Raw genomic sequence first — 22,583 nt, forward strand, 5'->3', positions numbered from 1 at the left:
CTGAGAGAGAAAGAGAGGAAGTCAATGATTTTAAATGGTCACAGGAAAAGAAAGGAAACTAGAATGCTGTGGATTGAGTAGAGAAAGAGGATTGAAATCTTTGTCATGGGATGGCTTGAAACAGAGCATAATAGAACAGACAGCTTCATTTCCACTTTGATATCCCATCCCTCCCAACATAATAAATATACCCCGGATCCTTAATGAAAGCTAAGCAGATACACCACCAACTTTCTCCCCGGCCACTTCTCTCAATTTCCAAAGCCTATAAAGTTGGCAGCTCATTCTTTCATTTTCTGTTGATTCATCCCATGTGGTATTCCTTCTGTCTTGCTCCTTTGTCCCCTTTCTTTGGTCTTTTCCTCCCTTGCACTTTTCCTTTCTCTTTTATTGTTTCCTGTATTCTTGGACACAACTGTAGGGTTTGTTTATATTGCAGGCTCTCTGCCTATGAAAGTACCCATAATCACTTCCTCTTTGCTCCATTACACACACTCAAAGCCCATAAGACATGCCTCAAAGCAAGTAGATCTCTCACTGGTGAGCCCATCAGAGGAGGGGAGTGTATAGACTAACTGTGATCAGTTCCCCAACCCTCCCACTTTGTAGTTTGGCAGTAGCAAAGGTGTACAAGTACCTTGCATTTGAGCCTTGATTACTCTCCTCTTGTGGTCCAACAATTTCCTCTCCCTATAGCTTTTGAGTCATCTATATACAAACTTCCTACTCATCTTCTATGCACCGGAAGCTGTTTCAGGGTTTAGCCCTTTATTTTCTACACACCCTACTGAATTTGCATCATTTTCAGAGCAGCTCAGCACAGCATGGAATTTTTGTTGTGTCCAGAGGGCTGCTTGCCAGCAGTAGGAGCATACTAGGCCAGCTATGAATCTCTAGCATGAGTACTCCTTTTAGAGAATGATTTTTACCAAGAGCTCAAGGAATCTGCTCAACTGTGACCTTATCTCAAAAAGACTGGGAGAGTTTTTCCACGGATGTGCAGTAGACTGGTCTGAAATGTTGGAACTGGCTCCAGTCTGAGGCATGCCAGAGATGAAAATAGCAAATCCGGTCCAATATCCTTCCTATGACCCTGCTAGAAAGAGCTTGCTCTGTTGTTTGCTATAGCTCCATGCACAAAAGCCCACTGTAACCTATCCTGAATCTGGATGATATCAAACCAGATCAAGTGGGTGATGCAACAAAGAAGTCTCAGGAAGAAGCTCCAGACAGGAGATCTGGAAGCCCAGGATCAGTCTTTTTACCCAGCTAGTGGGAGTCATCTTGAGGAATTTTCTGAAGACCTGTTAAGTGGTGAACTTAGGGAACAACCTGGACAGGTGTCTGGGCAAGGATCCACTCTGCAAGCATCCACTCTTACCTTGTGCATTATATGGGGAAATAACTTTTTTGAGGGAAAATTCTGGGTTCTGGCTAATAAAATTACCATAGGGCAGTGGTCCCCAACCTTTTGAGGTTGTCATGCGCCAGGGGGCGTGGCCGTTCACCCGCCAGGTGCCAGGGGGCAGGGACACTTGTGCACCCGGGAGCGCCCCCCCCATAGCCGCATGCCTGGGGGCGCCCCCCTCCCATAGCCGCTTGCCTGGGGCTGGGGCCCCCCCATAGCCACGCACCTGGGGCCGGCGCTCCCCCCCCCGCAAGCGCCGTGTGCCCGGGGCTGACGCTCCCTGAAAGCGCCGCGCCATGTGCCCAGGGCCAGGCCAGGCCCGAGCACCTGGCGGGCGCATTCAAATGCACCGTGTTGGGGACCACGGCATAGGGGATATGTGAGACATTGTTTTTTGTTAAATTTCTGCTTAAGGCATCATCTTCCCCAGATCATGTAGAATCCAAGATTATGTGCAATAAACAAGGGGGAGGGAGAATTGTAACCAGAGTTTTTAAAACTTCTTTGCGGTTTTAAAAAGAATAACTAGAAAACAGGCTGTATGACATGTTAGTCTAAAGACATCTGTCTTTGTTCTCTTTGGTCTGCCAGTTTTGTGCTGAACAATCAGGATGTGCTGCTATTTATCTTCATCATATTTCAACATTACATTATGATTCTTCCACTCCTAGCAGGTGATACTTGCAAGATTTTCATGAAGCAGGAGTTTAAGTCTATCAGTCAGATTTAAGAAGATGGTACATTTTCTAGGACCACCTTGTCTTTCTTGTCAACAAAAATGTGGCCAATAAAAGATATTACCTCACCCACCGTTTAGGCTGACTTTGGTAACTTGATAATAACTATCTCACCAATGGTAATACCAGTTCAAACTACACTAGACTCTCCTCTGTGTTTCATGCTCTGCAGCCAGATTAGGGTGTGACAAATTGAGTGATTGGGCAATGCATAATTCCGTGAACTGGAATGTGTACATCTTTTCTGGGCACACATCTATGAACAACCCCTCTGCAACTGTGTAGTCATGTGCAAGATGGTCAAGATGTCCTGCCAAAGAGAAGGCAAAAAGGCAGAGGACTTTGGACTGGTATGCCTGTTTCTGATTGTATTTGATGCTTCTGACCTGTTTGTTCCCTACTTCAATAAATTGTTGGGGGTTGTTTCATAGAATACTAGAACTGTCAGGGACCTCAAGAGGTCATCAAGTCCCATCCCCTGCCCTCAAGGTAGGACCAAGCACCATCTACATCCTCCCTAATAGATGTCTCTCTTACCTGCTCTTAAATATCTGTAGTGATGGAAATTCCACAACCTTCCTAGGCAATTTATTCCAGTGTTTAACCACCCTGACAGTTAGGAAGTTTTTCCTAATGTCAACCTAAACCTTCCCTGCTGCAGTTTTAAGACCACTGCTTCTTGTCCTATCTTCAGAGGCCAAGGAGAACAATTTTTTCTCCCTCCTTCTTGTAACACCCTTTCAGATACTTGAAAACTGCTATCAAGTCCTCTCTCATACTTCTCTTTTCTAAACTAAACAAGCCCAATTCTTTTAGTCTTCCCACATAGGTCATGTTTTCTAGACCTTTAATCATTTTTGTTGCTCTTTTCTGGACCTTCTCCAATTTCTCCATATCTTTCTTGAAATGTCGTGCCCAGAACTAGACACAGTACTCCAACTGAGGCCTAATCTGTGAAGAGTAGAGTGGAAGAATTACTTCTCATGTCTTGCTCACAATACTCCTGTTAATGCATCCCAGAATCACGTTTCCGTATTTTTTTTTTTTTTTTTTTTGGCAACAGTGTCACACTGTTGATTCATGCTTAGCTTGTGGTCCACTGTGATCCCTTGATCTCTTTCTGAGACAGTTGATTCCCATTCTGTAGGTGTGAAACTAGCAGTCCTCCTTCTTGGAACAGCATCCTGAGGTCAAGAAAGCCAAAGCCTTCCTGGCAACACCATCTTCACAGCCTGGTATTCACCTCCAGGATAAACCTGTTTGTGCCTGGGCCCCTACTTTTGACAGGAAGGACTAAAGAGGAGACTACTGCCTGCACCCCAGTCTCCCTCACCCATCTCCCACAGTCCTGTAGTCACTCTGGATCTGCTCAAGGTCACACCTTGAAGTATCATTTGTGCCCATATGGATGAGTAGCATGGGGTAATAGTCAGAGGGCTGGATAATCCTTGTCAATCTCTCCATAATATCTCAGATTCAGGCCCCTGGCAGGCAGCATACTTCCCGAGATGTCATGTCAGGGCAACAGATGGGAGCCTCAGTCTCCCTCAAACGAGAGTGTCTAACCACATTACCCTGTTTCCTCCTCGTGGTGGTGGATGCAGATCTCCCAGTCTTGGGGGTATAAGGCTTCTCCTCTTCTGCCCCGGGGGGTGATTCCTTGTCTCCTGTATCCAGAACAGTATAGCAGTTCTCCAAAAGCACGGTTGCTTTGTGGGTGCTGCCAAAGGAATGAAGATTAAGGCACTTATTAAAGAAGGTTTTAACAACGTTGAAAAAATGTCACAAGCACATAGGCATGTGGAATGAGACAAAGCTCATTCGACCTGCTCATTCACATTTCATTCTCATTGCCCTGTGAGGATGGGATCCGATAAGGCATCTCTTATTCCCTCACCCATTGGGCTCATCACCCACATTGACTGGGCACATTTCCCAGTTGTATGCACTGGATTTTCAGAACATCATTATCTTGATACCCCTACCCCATGTGAAATACTTGCCTTTCACTTCACCAGCATTATGTTGGACACAGCAGGCTATAATCATATAATCCTTGCTTGTTCCTGCAGGCAAATAAACTATGGATGGCCCTAGCACAGTTTGGGAGCTTAATTATCTGAAAGCCAGCTATTATTTCAGGCATATCTTTTATTCTCACCATCTATGGGTAAACCTGCTATTCACCTAAAATCTCCATTGCCACCTGTGACTTGACAAAACCAAACTGGTGTGCAATGGACATACAGCAGTCTGGGACAGTTGGCTTCCAGAGCCAAGAGCAACTGGCTTCTATACCAGTAAGGCCTCCCTTGACAACATGTTTGGTGTGAGGAGTTTGTGTTAGCTCTTCCTGTAGCTCCATACACATTGTTTCTTCATTCAGAAATTCTGGACTCACTGCTGGTCACCCCAGGTCTGCATGACTGTCCTCCTTCTGTAGTTATCTTTCACCGAAAGCACTGATATGCTCATGAAGATTCCTTGGCAATAGCATCACTGACCATGTCTTTAGTGAGTGAATCATCCTTGGAGTCCTGCTTCCTTCTGCATTTCAGAAAAAGTGCCAGAAATATTATTCAGCATCTTGCCAAATGTCTTCTACACTGCATAAACAATACTCTCTCAAGCCGGAGCACTTGATCTAATGGATCCATAGCCCTGTGTGGAATGGAGAGATGTAAGGAGTATGCCAAGCTAGAAGAAACTGCTAAATAGTTAATGGATTAAACTGACCTCTCTTTAATGGTCCAAAAAGGACAGACAAGTTCTGCCGTGACACAACAAAAACAGTTTATTAGAACAGCTCCATTTGTTCTGTGATGCCCTCTACAAAGAACTGATCTACAAAGAAACATGAGACAGGTATGTGTTTGATAATGCTGATGTAAGAAAGCAGGAATGAGTGTATGTCCTGCCTTGCAAATGGACTCTTGGGACAGATTTGCTCACATTTGCATGCACACAAGCCAAGAAACTGCTATGCACAGTAGTACAGAGAGCTGCATCTTTAAGCACATTTTCTTTACTTGTCCTTCCTCTAAAATATGCACTTCACTTAGGTCTATGCCAGGTCTTTGCTAAAGGGGAATGTTGAATCAAGATACACAACTCCAACTATGTTAATTACTTAGCGGAGCCAACATACCTAGATTTGAGGTTCCCTGCCATCCACACAGCTGGAGATTGATGGGAACAAATGTTCCTGTCTGCTTCCCTTACTTCTTGCAGGAGCAGGAGTACCAGCTGCCAATGGAGACACCTTCTGATTTGATTTAGTGGGTCTTTACTAGCCCCACTAAATTGAACACCAGAAGATAGTTTGTGGCAGCATCAGTCTTCCAGTTACTGAAGACATGGCCTTAGGTTTGGAGCTGACTAACACTGGAGTCTATGGGCTTATAAGTAAAAGTAATCTGGTAAAAGTGAGTAATAGAAAATATTTAATTAATTTATAAAAATAATCGGCAAGCTGTTCTGCAAACTTAAATTCTGCAGCAAAGTGGATAAAAACAACAATTGCAGTCTTCATAATGGATAAGTTCTCCAACTTGATTTCTGTTATTCTAGATCTATTACAGAATTTCACATCTATTTCCGAGATCCATATGAGTCACTAAGTTTGAGTTCAACCAATTTTTATTTTCAGGTATTACAAGCAAAATACATAGAGCACAATTCACCACTGGATTACTGAATCATTCTGGCATTGATTTCAATTGAATTAACCAGTGTGAAATGTGAATAATGCTATGGTGAGTCAGGTTAATAATTTGCTCCTCTTTGAGTCATGGTACATTTTGATGATTCATCAAACTGCATCTGCTTGATAAGGTTATTTCATTCATTAACTAGAGAGTGGCCTAAACTTACAAAATTCAGACACAAGATCTTTTGATCTTCAGATATTTCACCACAGTACATTTTAGCCAACAATTTCATTTTTTTTTATCTTTCAACTGACTAAACAGATTTCCTTATCTCAAAATTTCCACTCTTCTTTTCTTTTGCTAACCAACTGCAACTAATTGCTTCCTAGAACAAACGCCATAATCATGAAAATGAAAAGTTCACAGTGAAGTGCAGGTGTGCAATATTATATTGAACACAGAGTGTTCATTTACTGGAGGGGAAATGCAGTAATGTGGTAACAGCTAATATATCACTCTGTGGAAGCCTGGGAATAGATTTTTTGTTAACTTTTATGTCTCTAGCTAGTTAAATCTCATTTTGTGCCTTGGACTTTCTAATTTTGTACCTACATACTTGTGGTGTTTTAGTCATCCTTTATAATTTCACCTAGGAAGACTCTTTTAAGTTTGTGATTATTGAAGATCTCTCAGTTAAAACAGAGTGACATCTTGCCATGCTTCCTATCTTTTCTATGCAGTGGGATAGTTTGCTCTTTTGCCCTTAATAATGTCTCATTGAAAAACTGCCAGTTCTCTTAAACTGTTTTCTCTCAGACTTGCTTCCTACATGTGGCACTGTATAACTGCTGTAAGCTAAGAGGAAGAAGTGTATTCTCTTTCTATCTTTCCTTGGCATAGAAGCTTTGCTTCTGTGAACTGCTAGGGATAAAAATTTAACTGGCTCCTCTTCTTTGTTATACATGATTAGAATGTGTGCCAAACTGGCTAGCCATGAATGTGTATCCAAATAAGCCTCCAAATATACATATATGTGTATAGAGATATAGTACTGGTTGAACCTCTGTGTTCTGGGACTCTCTGGTCTGGCAACATTTGGCAGGACCATGGATATTGCTCCACCAGAGAGCCCCAGCCACAAAGGTTGCCAGAGTTTGGGAGCTCAGCCAAGCAGCCTGGAGGGCCAGTGACTGGGGGGTAGACAGCCCAGCCATAACTGGTAGCTGGAGCAGGACTGGGAAGGATGCACTGCTAGCCAAGAGCATAGCTCTGTCATCTGAGGACTTGGAGCTCCTGCTGGTCAGGGGCATGGAGCCGCTGCTAGCTACGGGCAGGAGAGCCATCCCCGCCCAGCCAGGCTACTGTGGATGGGGGCATGGAGCCACTTCCAACCAGGGGCAGGGAACCCCATGCTGGGTATGCAAAGCCACTACCAACTGGGGCAAGGGTCATAGAGCTGCTGCCACCTGGGGGCAGGAAGCCCCACCAGCTGGGTTAAAGGGCAGAGCCCTGCCTCTGGCCGAGGGCAACACATTAGCCAGGCTGGTGGCCAGGAGGGGAGTCCTGGGAAAGCCTGATGCCTGACTTCCCCTGCTCTGGCAAATTCCCTCCTTCAGGACTACTCATATCCCAAAGGTGCTGGATGAGGGAGGTCCAACCTATACCTAAATTTCCTTTCTCAATTCATATCTGATTAGAAAAGCTTACAAGAGGCAGCTGTCATTTTATTGTAGTAAGCCTTGGTACCCAGGATGAAAGTAAAAATTGAATTTCAGGTGTACAAAGCACTATAAAGAGCATCAGACAATGGAAACAAAATGGCAGATGAAATGTCAATGTTGGTAAATGTAAAGAAATGTACATTGGAAAACAGAATCCCAAGAGATCTTGGACTCATTGCAAATTGCTCTCTGAAAAAATCTGCCCAGTGTGTAGGAGCGGCAGAAAAAAAAATGTCTAGCAATGTAAGGGAGGGAAAAGGGTCACTAACAAGACAGAGAATAACATAATGCTACAATATAAATCCATGATGCCCCACACTTCAAATACAGCATGCAGTGGCGGTTGCCCCATTTCCAAAAGATATGATTGGAAAAGGTATAGAGAATGGCAACAAAAATTGAGGGATATATAACAGCTTCCATACAGGCCCACACTGGGCTCTTTAAATTGCTGCCGGAGCCCTGAGAGATGTTCTCTGGGTGTCCCTGAAGGGCTGGCAAGGGAAGGCTAACTCCCAGCCCCTTCTTCCCTGAGGTCCCATCCCTTCCAGAAGCATGGAGCTGGCCCCTGCCACCTTACCCAGGAGCCCGGCATCCCATGGGGAGAGATTTAAAAGACCAGGACTTTTTAGTTTGTGAGAACTAGAAGGTGCTAAGATAAAATCCTATGTTATGGAGAATGGTATGGTAGCTAACCACAGACTATAAAAGACAACTCACTGTACAGTCCATTGCATTTGTCATATTTCCAATAAGAAGAGATTGTCTGGACTCCCACCAAAAAAACCCTGTAATTTAAGGCTGAGTTGAAGGCACTTGTAATGACACAAGCTAGAAAGCAAAGGAAAGGTCAACATGTGGCCAATATAATGTAAGAATTTTTAGCAATCTTGGAAATTAGGTTCACAACCTTCTACACTGTACTTGAAATGTTAGAGAGCCTCTTCTAGCATGACATTGCAAATGTACAATACCAGATCATAAAAATAATTAAAAAAAGGTTCCAAAATTAAATTCAGCATTCACCATGGTACCGGTGAGGCTTTCCTATACTATTTGGGTACGTCTAGACTACAGGCTTTTGTCGACAGAAGTTTTGTCGACAGTATCTGTCAACAAAACTTCTGTCGACAAAGAATGTCTAGACACATTCAGTTCTGTCGACAAAGCAAGCTGTCTAGACACAACCCTACAGTTCTGTCTAGACACAACCCTAGATGCAATAACACCTTCTGTCGACAGAACTCTGTCGACAGAAGGTGTTATGCCTCGTAAAATGAGGTTTACCAGCGTCAACAAAAATGCTGAGTTCTGTCGACGTTATGTCGACAGAACTCAGCGGTAGTATAGACGCAGGTATAGTTATGTCAACAAAAGTCCACTTTTGTCGACAAAACTCTGTAGTGTCTGTAGTCTAGACACACCCTAGAGTGGTTTATTGTATCAGTATTATAAATATATTCCTTAAAAATAAATGAAAGAAGGCAGATGGACAAATTATCTTGGAGAAACTTGCTATCAGTTGTAATCAGTGCTTACACAGCATTTACTAGCTGATCTAAAGCTTGATTTCCAGTATGATCAACAACTTATTTAAGGTTCAGAGGTATCCTGACATTTTTAATTTTTAAGTATGGTAGGCAAGATCTGCAATGTTAGATTTTTTTTTCTTTATGTGCATATGTGCAGAAAGGCATCTAAAGTTGTATACTGAATCTGTTGTGATTTAAATCCATAAAGACATACAGCTTTGAGTCTATGAAAGAGTGTAGGAAAGCTTTCGTTCTCTGATTTTATTTTCTAAAGGATTGATTATGGCATGTGTATTGCATGTATCAAATCAATCCTTTAAAAACCCCAGTATAAATAAGCCTTCAGAAGTATCAGCATGTTCCCCTAGAAAGCTTGTAATTCTTATATCAGTGAGATTGGATACAGGCCAACAGAGATGGAAAGAGCATCAAATGCAAATCTACTCCTTGAGAACACTTGAGGTTCTCATGTCCAGACCTCAGTCTCTTCAGTTTTGGTGGCAAACCCAAGTGTTTTGGCAGGGATGAACACATCAACAATATACAAAACTTTGTGCCTTCAGCTTATAAATTTATATTTAAGTGACTTCCCTTTAGGAGTACCTCAGTAATGATAAGAGATTTTTTTCCATGATCTCCTATTGGCCCAATGCATTGATGGAATATCATTCCTTTCTTCTGAAGCGTTTTTTGTCAGTATGAAGATTCTATGTTAGAATTTCAAATGTCTGATATGGCAGTTCCCATAATCTTAGTCTTATCACTGTATCATTATGGATTCCATGATAAAAAAAATCTTAAAGCCTTTTAAAATTCATTATTCCTTTCCATTTTTCATGTATGTTGTATGGACAGTGGGTACTGCTCAGTAACAAGGAGCAGGTCACTTCAGCAAATCATGGAAATAATGTCTAGCTCTTCATTTAATTGCCATAAATGTAAGTTGATTTATTCATATTTTAATACGGATTTGTACATCTTGTGAGCGTTATAAGTGCTTTCTTGCTTGTTTTATTTTAAGCACCTGTGTTTTGAGTCCTTGTTATACATGTTCTTATTTTTTCAAGGTAAAATTCAAGATCATTTTTAATATTTGCCTATTTACCACTTGTTCTAATAGGTTCAGTCACTTCAGTCTTATTACTCTCAAAAATTGTTCAGTTACAGATTTTAATTGAAGAAGAGAACCCTTTAAGCATTTGCATATCAGATATTTTGTAGATGTTATATTTTATATTCAAGCAAGTGCAATGATATTTGTAATTAGAGGGCATCAACCTGGTCATCTGTAGTGTTTCTTTTCTCACTGAAACTGTGTTATTACAGTGAGTATTCAGATGCACAAATTTCTCCTCATACTGTTGAACAGAATCACAGTAGTCCTGACATTTATAAGGTCAACATGATTTACACTTTCAACCAAAGTTTCAGCAATGTAAGAGAAATGTTTGGCAAAGGCATACAAGCTAACCTATGCCCTCTAATGTTATTACATTGCAAGAGCTGCCAGTCTTGAATGATTATGTGATAAATCCTAACACACTGAGACAACAGAGATAGTTGGGGCCATCTATAAAAGACTGACCTCTTCAATTGTCTTGTATGTCCTTGGAAGTAGTTTGCTGTTCCAGAGTGGATTAAAATCAAGGGGTATTTGGGTTGGTGATTTCCTGCTGCTCCAGATTAGATAGTTCACCTATAATCTCTTCCCCTCCCTCCCGATAGGATTAAGAAGATACCCTCATTATTGAAAAGGCAATTACCTGGACAATATCATTCAGGGAGAACACTTGAGGTAATTATAAGACACTAAAAATTAAAGGATGTGAACTTCTCCAAGTACACAGGTACAGTAACCATTGATATAACTGGAAATTGCATAAACTGAATGAGGATCTGATATGCCATATATATTTCACATAATAAGAGTATGAAATTATTACAGCTAGGAAAATGTGTCATGGAATCCTTTTTAAATTGATGAAAAAGGAACGATTTTGGAAGCTGATGGAGCTCAAACAAAATGTTTAGGATCAGAATGAGCACAAAGTATGAAAAAATTACAGTTTGGAATTTTAAGCCATCTTGGTTGCCTTTAGATGTACAAATGATGTATATTTTGCTTTTCCAGCAGGCTGAATTCAAGATGGTTGGCAGATGCCATTTTCTCAGAAGTGGTTGTATTACTGTATGTGCTATGTAAGCCAAATAAAAAATGACTTGAGCCTCTGTGAATTTTGTGGTACAGGGAAGGTGTTAGTATAATGTGCTTATTATTTAGCTAGATTTAAGATCAAGCAGACTTGAAACTCCACCCAGAATGGTAATCGGAGTGACCCTAGCTGGTTACAGCCTCTGAAAGACACTCTAGAGAAGAAATTAGTCAAACCACCAAATAATTGACCACAGGCAGAAGATGCATGCTACCAGTACTTTCTTGTAAGCACACCAGCTATAGGTGAAAGAGGATTGTCTGTGTGGTATAAAGGAATACATAGCCCAATGATGGCCTCTGTAGGTTTTGACAGCTCAGAAAAAAGAATGTGAAGCTTCTGTAGTTTTCCCATCATTAGATTTACATGTAGTGAGCTTAAGTGGAAACAGGATCACACATGATTTTTAGATCTATTTTGGTTAAGTTAACGTTACAGTTTGAGACTTTTTGTTTTATTTCCTTGTGGCATAGTGCACATGTCAGAAGAATGAGTAATTTTACCAAATACTGTGGGATCTTGGCAGGAAACAGGCTATCTGTTGTCCCACCATAAAAAGGAATTATAAGTCTTTTCTGAGGTCTCCAACATGCTGTGGTACTGATCTTGTTTTGAACATTCCTGGCAGTGCAGGTGGTACCCAGGCTTAATCAATCACGGTAGACACTTCATCTTTTAAAGCCCTTTCGGCCCTGACATCTGCTGAATTCCAGTATGGACTCTCCAACTGCCTTCAGCAGCAAACTCCTCCCAGACAACAAACTGCAATAGAATCCTCTCTTGCGGGTCATATTTCATATTTTTGAGTAGGGAGGGGAAAAGCAGCAATTCAGAATCCACAGACTCTTCATAGAGTTCCTCTGCTGCCATATTGTGGCAAGCAAACAACAGTTAGGGTGTGTCTACATAGCAAAGTTATTTCGGAATAACAGTCATTATTCTGAAATAACTATGTGAGCATCTAGACAGCAATTCCACTATTTCAAAATAATTTCAAAATAATGGACAGCTCATTCTATGAGGAATAATGCCTATTCTGAAAAACCTATTTAGAAATAAGGTGTGTGTAGACACTCCACTTCTACTATTTTGAAATATCCTCTCTCCTTAGCCATTCTAAGTTGTTCCTCCTCAGGCTTTAAATCAAGATAGCACATCTACATTAGAGTAGACTGCCTCAAACTAATTTTGAGGCTTCCCTGCAGTTAGACATGCTATTTCAAAATAAGTTATTTTGGAATAACTATTCTGGAATAGTTTATTCCGAAATAACTATGCTGTGTAGACGTAGACTTACTGTTGTGTCCTCAGCATCACACATGCTTCCCAACATTCCAGCCTAAAAAAATCCTCTCAGACTGTTTAGCATGTCCATTGTCTGCAGCAAGGGAAGTCACAGCTGGAGTAAAACCAAAACAGGTGGCCACTAATGATTATGCTAGAAAAGAGGATCCTATATTGATTTCCTCTGCCCCCATCTGCACTCCAGCACCTGGTATCCCCAGTTTCAGGGCACTGGTCTCTAGCTGCAGCATGAGAATATGGCATGTGTCTGATGTGCTCAAAGATCTCCAACTGGTATGGGGCCTGTTAACAGTTCTCCAGTGGCAAGTCAAGTTGAATTAGAGACCAGAACTGCAATAATTCAGACTACCTGTCCTCCCAGAAAAGAAAAATTATGGAAAGAAAGGCACTGTTGCCATCCTGTGCCCCATAGGGTTCTTGATTCAAATCTTCACCTGATTCTCCTTCAAGTTGGATCAGTGGGTGGGATCTTGGTGTTCACTGGCCCTGGCCACTTGCTGGAGATGTCCAGTCCTCTAGGACTGGCATGGTTGCTTATATAAGTGTAAGACAGTTTAACTGTCTTTCTCACTCCCTATCTTCTCTTCACAGCATCAAAATTCCTCATGGCTGCTAAGGCATAACCCTAAGAAATACTGGATATGTAAACTCTCAAAACAAAAAGTCTGATAGTTGGATTTTTGCAAGCCAATCTGCAAAAATATGTGTGGACCCTTGACAAATTCCCAATTTGAAAATGTGGAAATCATATTTATGAAATTTTGCTCAAAATTTTAGCCAATTTTACCTAAATCTAGTGATTAGGAAGCAAATTCCCTAAATGACAGCTGACCTAGATCATAAAACAGAAATTGTGTGAATTATCTTACAATGACTTCATCAATTTTGCAGATATTTTACAACTAGTACTAAAGAAGACCACCCTTTCCTCCACCCAGTGAAACCACTTTGATTTTGTATTTTCTTTTAAGAATCAAAAGTTTGCATTTCTGTAGTGCCATTTTTCAAATATATTGTTTCAAAATAGCAGTAATAAACCAAAAGCCTTTCTGCTGACAGGTTAATAGAATCAGTTGAGATAAGAAGTATAAACACATCTAGTTAGTAATGTGATGTACAACTTAGTGTTGTATTTTCATTTTCCTTGAAAATGTTTATTGCTTAGGAGCTGAATTCAGGTGAAAGAAAAGAATAGGTAATTTATGACTAATATTGATTTTAATAAACATCTATCACTCCCCACATAGTCTAACTAAAATCAGAAGGTAAAGAAGTCTACTTGTGTTTGGAATATTGTTCATTTTGATCTAATTTGCTGTACAAAATGGAAAAATTGATGTAAGTAAAATCTTTCTCTGGGTCTGACCAGTAGTAAAGGTCATCACTACCAAGTTGAGTTAGCCTTGTTTATTTTCCCCATCTTAGTTTTTCACTGCCAGTTCCAGGAGATGGAAGCACTGCAGAGGTAACAGTACTGTATCTCAAGGGATTACCGAGCCCTGCTAGGCAATAACTCCTCTGGCCAGTAAAAGCTGTTGAGTTCCAAAAGAGTGCAATTTTCCTGGACTGAATGACTGGTGTCTATCTTATAAGTTGGAGTGAGGTTGACTGTCATAGGACTGATGGGCACCCAAGACCCTTCTCCACTCCAAATGGGACCTTATTTTTTTCTTCCTGTAGTCCAGTTACATTTTTATCAAAAACAAATTCTTGAAAATCAGAATTTTGACTTAAATTTTATCCTAATTATACCCTATGTTACCTAGAAGTGTGAAGTGAAAAACTCCTGTGATTATACTGTGACATCCCACAGATGAGTCAATACTGTGGTTTTCACATGTGTCAAGTTCAGCCCTGTGTTTGTTTCTATGTAAAGGATTTAACAGTAGAGTGGAACAATGGAATGATTCTTCATGACACAGGAAACTTGAAAATGGTGGCTGGCTCTTGACCACAGATTAGAGATGGTCAAAAATGCCCAACATGATATTGACTTTTTTTTTTTTTTACAGTTTCATCCCGTTGTTGATTCATATTAGGAGCATCTACATTGGCAGGCTGCTTTTCCAGAAAAGCCCTTTTTTCTGGAAAAGCGTCTGTGGCCAATGTAGATGCGCTTTTCCAGAAAAGAGCCCCGATCGCCATTTTCGCGATCGGGGCATTTTCCGGAAAAGACTTCTGGGCTGTTTACACTGGCCCTTTTCCGGAACAGTGTTCCGGAATAAGGACTTATGCCCGAGCGGGAGCAGAATAGTTTTTCCAGAATAGTGGCTGATTTTGTATTGTAGAGCATCGTGGCTTTTCCGGAAATTCAAGGGCCAGTGTAGACAGCTCACAGATTATTCCGGAAAAGCGGCTGATTTTCCGGAATAAGTGGCCCAGTGTAGACACAGCCATTCTGTATCTGTAACTCCCAGATTCTTTTCAGTAGTACTACCACTTTGACAGTTATGTAGCAGAACATATGATTTTTCTTTGCTAAGTGAAGAACTGTGCACTTATCTTTACTGAATTTCATCTTATAGATTTCAAATCAGTTCTTCAATTTGGTAGGCTAATTTTGAATTCTAATCCTGTTCTCCATAATGCTCATAATTCTACCTACGTGGTGTTATTTGCCACATTTATTACCATACTCTGCATTTCATTATCCAAATCATTAATCATAGAATCATAGAATCATAGAATAATAGGACTGGAAGGGACCTCGAGAGGTCATCGAGTCCAGCCCCCCGCCCTCAAGGCAGGACCACGCTCCGTCTACACCATCCCTGACAGATGTCTATCTAACCTGTTCTTAAATATCTCCAGAGAGGGAGATTCCACCACCTCCCTTGGCAATTTATTCCAATATTTGACCACCCTGACAGTTAGGAATTTTTTCCTAATGTCCAATCTAAACCTCCCCTGCTGCACTTTAAGCCCATTACTCCTTGTCCTGTCCTCAGAAACCAAGAGGAACACATTTTCTCCTTCCTCCTTGTGACACCCTTTTAGATATTTGAAAACCGCTATCATGTCCCCCCTTAATCTTCTTTTTTCCAAACTAAACAAGCCCAGTTCATGAAGCCTGGCTTCATAGGTCATGTTCTCTAAACCTTTAATCATTCTTGTCGCTCTTCTCTGTACCCTTTCCAATTTCTCCACATCTTTCTTGAAATGTGGCGCCCAGAACTGGACACAGTACTCCAGCTGAGGCCTAACTAGTGCAGAGTAGAGCGGCAGAATGACTTCACGAGTTTTGCTTACAACACACCTGTTGATACAACCTAAAATCATATTTGCTTTTTTTGCAACAGCATCACACTGTTGACTCATATTCAACTTGTGGTCCACTATGACCCCTAGATCCCTTTCCACCATGCTCCTTCCTAGACAGTCCCTTCCCATCTTGTATGTATGGAACTGATTGTTCCTTCCTAAGTGGAGCACTTTGCATTTCTCTTTATTAAACCTCATCCTGTTTACCTCTGACCATTTCTCTAACTTGCTAAGGTCATTTTGAATTATGTCCCTATCCTCCAAAGAAGTTGCAACCCCAACCAGTTTGGTATCATCTGCAAACTTAATAAGCGTACTCTCTATCCCAATATCTACATCATTGATGAAGATATTGAACAGTACGGGTCCCAAAACAGACCCTTGAGGAACTCCACTTGCTATCCCTTTCCAGCAGGATTTAGAACCGTTAACAACAACTCTCTGACTACGGTTATCCAGCCAATTATGCACCCACCTTATCGTGGCCCTATCTAAGTTATATTTGCCTAGTTTATCAATAAGAATATCATGCGAGACCGTATCAAATGCCTTACTAAAGTCTAGGTAAATGACATCCACCGCTTCTCCCTTATCCACAAGGCTCGTTATCTTATCAAAGAAAGCTATCAGATTAGTTTGGCATGACTTGTTCTTCATAAACCCATGCTGGCTATTCCCTATCACTTTATTACCTTCCAAGTGTTTGCATATGATTTCCTTAATTACCTGCTCCATTATCTTCCCTGGGACAGACGTTAAACTGACCGGTCTGTAGTTTCCTGGGTTGTTCTTATTCTCCTTTTTATAGATGGGTACAATATTTGCCCTTTTCCAGTCTTCTGGAATCTCCCCTGTCTGCCATGATTTTTCAAAGATTAATGAAAATATTGAACAGTATAAGACCCTAGACCCAAGACTACCTTTTGAGGGACCCCACTAAATGTGACCTCCTAGATTTGTTGACAAACTATTGATAATTACTCTGAGCCAGTCTTTCAATCAGTTATGCACCCGCTTTATAGTAATTTAACATAGGCCACATTTCTCCTGTTTACTTATAAAAATGTCATTTGGGACTGTGTCAAAAGTTTTACTAAGATCAAAATATATCTTGTCTATTCTTCCTCCATCTCCGCCCATCCACTAGGCTGGTAACCCTGTCAAAGTATTGTCTCACTATCACATGGGATATATTTGTTCTGGAGACCATTGTGCCTTCATAAACTTTAGGGTCCAGATCGTCAGCTGCTGTAAATAATTGGTGTCTTTCCATTTACTTCAATGGAGTTACAGTAATTTACAGAATTTGAGGATCTGGCCCAAGATTTCTATATCAGAAAAATAATCATAATGGAAAAGTCTTTCTAAGAAAACTACTGATTGTTTTAATGAAAATGTCTGGATTTTTCTTTTTAAAAAGAAAACAAGTAACAAAAATATGAAAGATGCAGAAACTGCTTCTAATTTTTTTCAACATGTGGCAGCAGCTGTTAATATATCTATTTGTAATACATTGCTTATATTATAAACCAGTGGTCCCCAACTTGGTGCTCGTGGGCACCATGGCGCCCGCCGAGCCATTTCAGTGCGCCTGCCAAGTGATCAGGGCTGGCCCCGCCCGCAGGCATGCAGAGCATGGGTGGCGCCAGCCCCTGGATGCGCGGAGCATAGGCGGCCCCCCATCTGCGTGTGCAGCACAAGGGTGGCACCAGCCCCTGCTATGCAGCGCATGAGCGGCCCCGCCCCTGGGTGCATGGCACAAGGGCAGCCCTGCTCTATGGTGCACAGCACAGGAGCGGTGCCAGCCCCAGGCGCGCAGCACGTGGTTGGTGGTGGCCCTGCCCTCGGAAGCGCGGCGCATGGGATGTTCCAGCCCTGGGCACGTGGCGTATGGGTGGCCCCTGCCCTGGGCACGTGGTGCAAGAGCGGCACCAGCCCCAGGTGTGCCACGTATAGGCGCTGCCAGCTTCTGGGTGCACAGCGTAGGAGTGGCGCTGGCCCCAGGCACGCAGTGTATGGGCAGCCCCACTCCCGGGCACGCAGCGCAGGAGTGGCGCCGTCCCCGGAAGCGTAGTGCATGGGTGGCCCTGCCCCCATGCGCGTGTGAGTCCCCGCCCCCGGGTACCCAATGCATGAGCAGCCCCGCCACCAGGTGCCCAGCAACCCCAAAAGTTTGGGGACCACTGTAAAAACTATTGTCAAAATAGATGTGCACAGATTTCCAGATAAATGTAGCTTGTTGAAAGATACTCCATTTCAGTTTAGAGACTACTTATTCTAGCATGACTACAATCTTAATTACAAGTACACTCCAAAAGCTTGTATTCTTTTAATGTGATATTGTGAATTTCACAGTGTGTTTTTTCATATAGGATTTCAAGAATATATTCTAAAACCACTGAGACATTACAAAAGTCATCTTGCTAGTGGACTCCACATAAAGCCAGAAAATACTAAAAAAAAAAAATTGGCCACTTCCACAGTATATAGATCTTCTTATAATAAGACTTCCATGTTCTACTGTATTTCTGAGAACTCTGAACTCAACTACAGATTAAAAAATGTAACAAACATCTTAAAATATGTACTGATTTTGAATCATTCAAAAGAAACTAATTTTTTTTAAAAAATAAACAAAAATTGTTAAATAAGGGAAGTGAAAAATAAAAAGGCACCTGAAATGTTAGGCACTTGAAAAACATGACTTCAGTTCCCGTTAACAGCAAATAAAAGAAACTGCTTCTTCACCAATGCCATTGATATATTTATGTTCAGGCCAGCGCTTCCTGCTGCAATTGATTTGGGTACTTAGCATCAAATTCAATTATCCATGTATCTAAACTGGAAAAAGTCATAGGAGTAGCAGGATATTCAGTAGGCTTTCACATGATTATTGTTGCTAGGGAAACCACTCCCTTGGTAATACATGTAGTGAACACATCTATCTCACTTTGTCTTTAGCTTCCAGACAGTGAAGCTTCATTCTACCTATTTATTGAGGGATTTAAAAAGGAAAATAATTAAAATATTTTGTATCTACTTCAATTTCTTTTATTTTTGTTTTGTTTTGTTCTAAAGGTAACTTCACTCCCGCAGAGGAGTCATTTTGGGGCTGAATTAATTTTTGTAGGAATAGGATGGTATCTCTGACCAGCATGCTAAATTCCTTGGATCTAATTACATCCCTTGTTCCTATGAAGTAACTGCTATTACTAGTCAGTCACTCCTCTGGTTAAAGTTTTACACATATTATCCAGTTTCTGAGCGAACTGGTAGCTCTAGGATTCTAGTTATAACAGAATGAAGAATTTGTACATTTTTGTGGGTGAAGAGGGGAAGTCAGTATACCTTTAACTATCTGACCCTGCAAAACAAAGGCATATTTAATTTATGATTTGGCTGAATCTCAGGTAGCACATCTTACTATATATTTGAGAAATGTGCCTCTATCTATCTGTCTGCCCATCCATCTGTGAGTCTGATTGTTCAAATCTCCTTCTAAATGGTAAGAGCTAGGACTACCAAATTCGGTATAAAGCTTTCTCTTATCATAACCTAAAGCAAGGTAAGGTTTGGTTGTGCCAGAACAATGGAATGTGACTAGAATTTGATTCTCATAAAATAGAAAGGGAAGGATAGGCGGGAGTCATACTCAAACCAATTTCAAAAGCCAGCTCGACAGAACTTAATTTCATTTACAAGTTTGATTCCTACAACAGAAGTCTAAGCAAAGACATTGGCTGGATTGCCCATTACATTTCACATCCTAATGTGAAATTAAAAAACAAACAAAGGGTAGTTAAAATGGTATTCTTATCAGCTTCATTTAGCATGGACACTCAAATTGACAATTTCTTTACCCCCTTTTCTTCTTCTTTTTCCTCCTCCTCCTCCTCCCCCCCTCCCCCCCCCCCCAACCATCCCCTCTGTGCTATTTATTTGCAAACTGGACCAACCCCATAAACTGCATTTATCTGAAGAAGTATGTTGTGCCCATGAAAGCTCATGATACCAACTATGTTTGTTGTTAGTCTCTAACACTGTGTCTAGACTACATCCCTCTTTCAACAGAGGGATGTAAATTAGACACATAAAAATTGCAAATGAAGCAGGGATTTAAATATCCCGTGCTTCATCTGTAAAATTGCATCATGGCACTTTTTCAAAAAAGTGCCATTTCGAAAGTAAAACCACGGTCTAGATACAATTATTTTGAAAATGGCAGGCTTTTTTGAAAGATACTGTAAATCTCACTTTTTGAGGAGTACAGGATCTATTGAAAAAGCCTGCTGTTTTTGAAAGAACTGCATCTAGACTGTGGTTTTACTTTCAAAATGGTGCTTTTTCGAAAGAGCGCCATGATGCAATTATGCAGATGAAGTGTGGGATATTTAAATCCCCACTTCATTTGCAATTTCGACGTGTCTAATTTACATCCCTCTGTAGAAAGAGGGATGTAGTCTAGACACAGCCTAAGGTGCTGCAAGACTATTTGTTGTTTTTTAAGTTTTTCACAGGGAGGACAGCAGGGGGCCAGAGATGGGGGACCAGGACAGATAAATCCCACTAGGCCAGCAGGGGGCCAGGGTGAGAGAGGGTCAGCGATCTACAATATATTTCAGATAGTTGATCAGTTTGTGTGTCTATTTGTCCCCCTGTCGGGGGACATGCACCTCTTCCCCAACTGTACCCACGGCAGCTGCCACAGTCTTGGACAAGCACTTCTCACCTGGCCCCAACCTGCGGCAGTGAGAGAGGGCTGGGGCAGTCTGCATAGTGAACCCCTCATCCCCAGAACAATGATTTAAAACTAATTTGAGTTAAGGACCAAGCAACATTGAGTAAATCTTCTAGTAAAATGTAACCAAATGGATAATGAGGAGTGGAAAGGATAAGGAGAGGAGGGAATAGAAAAGTTTTCTCTCAGGAAGGACAAAATTGAACAGTGTAAGACCATTTGTGCTCTAGGAAATTCTAGGAAACTAATAATCATTGTGGCTACTATCACTTGAGGATTATATTACCAGTGCTTTGTCTACACCATGGCTCTCAGCAGTGCAGATGAAGCAATGGAAGCATTGCTGGGAATGAGTTTCTATAGTTTCCTTCTTCAAAGGTGGAGTTTTGCAAATGGATAGAAGTCTAAAACTGATATGCTTCAAGTAACATTGTTAATGACCAGAAGGGAAGTTTGAAGCTAGATTTATTACAAGAAACTTGATTTAATTGATATTACTGTTAAAATATTTAAACGATGAATGACTTTTCTCTTTTAGAATATTTTCCTGAGAAAGCTTCCATAATGACATGATTGTCCTCCTGTCTGGCTTGATGCCCACTGGGACTAGGCCTGCTATAAATCTGGGCACCTGTTTGGTTTTCCACCTTCAAAGGAGCTATTGATACTGTATATTGTGTGCTAACCTACATTATTTATATCTTTTTGGTTTTTGTGTGTTCATACTGAAATCCTTCCTTGGAATTAACAAAAAAAGACCTACATTGCCAGACCAGAAGTTTTACTTCTCATTTGCTTCATTTTGATGTTCCATAGAGTTCTTATTAGCAGAACAAAGGATTAACCTCTATACTTGTTCAGATGACAAGCATATGATTGCCCTTTTTTGGAAATCTGCACAAGAGAGTGGACATCTCATGCCAATCTCTGTGATTGGGTGATCATCTGGGATAATATTAAGACTCAAGAAGGTACTCTTTTCCGTGATTTCTTTCCCAGCATAACAATTTTCCTGCATGTTCTTCTAAAAGTTTCTCTGTTATTTCATGCTTTCCATGGTATATATGTAGTAGATTGATTTTGTATTCTCATTGTGAGTTCTGTATGTTCCTTTTCATGTCTTTGAATAAATGTAAGGTATATTTTAAAACAAAAAGGGGAGTTTGAGAGTGGGAATGTTACATTTCTGCCACCATTAACCCAAAAAATAAATTTCAGTATCTTGATCCAGTTCTAGTTTGAGTATTCTGTTTCTTTAAAAATTCCACCGTGATTTTTGCTGATTAATTAAGGCAGCGAAGAACAGATTAAACTTTTCTTATTCCTGCTATGTATTGTTAACAGTAACCATCTTTCTCTCATGAGGGAGGGCTACCTTGGATTACATTACTCATTTTGTAAGTCTTCTAAATGGAAGTATAAATGTAAACTTACTCATTCATCTTCATTCATCTCCAGTTCAGTTCAAATTTCTGAAAGTAATGCAGACCTCTCCTTTCTTGTGTAACTTACATGAAGAGAGAAATCTATAAATACACTAAAGAAATCAGTTATTACTTTGAAATACAAAATCTTGTGAATATTAACAAGATATGGTGACCAAGAGATGGCTTGTGTAATTGCACTAGGAGGGAAGCTTAACGGTGTTCACTCCTGGGATATATTCACAGACTATTCTCATGGGATGAACTCCAGCTCAGTTGGGAGTAAAGGTGGTGTGGTAGTTTTGTATATTAATGAGGCAGTAGAAATTACAGTAGGGGCAAAACACTGAACTGGATTGAAGATGGATCTGGATAAGCGTATGTAGGGGCTGGCATGATGATCTCGCTGAAGTGGCATATGGCATCTAAGATTGCTAGTAGCAAATATTTCAAATGGCCACGGGAGGGTAACTAAATAGGGAGGGCTCTGAGTTGAATTCTTTGGTAGCTGTGTTTACTGGATCTTGTACACATGCTCTCGGTCTAACTTACTGCTATATTTCGGTTTGGGAAGGAATTTTTTCCTGCTTAGAA

At 40.9% G+C, this 22,583-nt stretch overlaps 1 long non-coding RNA gene across 2 annotated transcripts in view; it reads left to right on the plus strand.

Annotated features, from left to right (window-relative positions):
- LOC112546456 (uncharacterized) overlaps positions 1-21,702 on the plus strand; it is a 138,419-nt gene extending 116,717 nt beyond the window's left edge. For both annotated transcript variants that reach the window (XR_012905796.1, XR_012905797.1), the window contains 2 exons: positions 10,774-10,843; positions 21,104-21,702. This is a non-coding gene — a long non-coding RNA (uncharacterized LOC112546456). The remainder of the gene's footprint in view (positions 1-10,773; positions 10,844-21,103) is intronic.
- Positions 21,703-22,583: the final 881 nt, after the last annotated feature.

Source organism: Pelodiscus sinensis, chromosome 8, assembly GCF_049634645.1.
Source record: "Pelodiscus sinensis isolate JC-2024 chromosome 8, ASM4963464v1, whole genome shotgun sequence".
Lineage (NCBI taxonomy): Eukaryota > Metazoa > Chordata > Testudines > Trionychidae > Pelodiscus > Pelodiscus sinensis.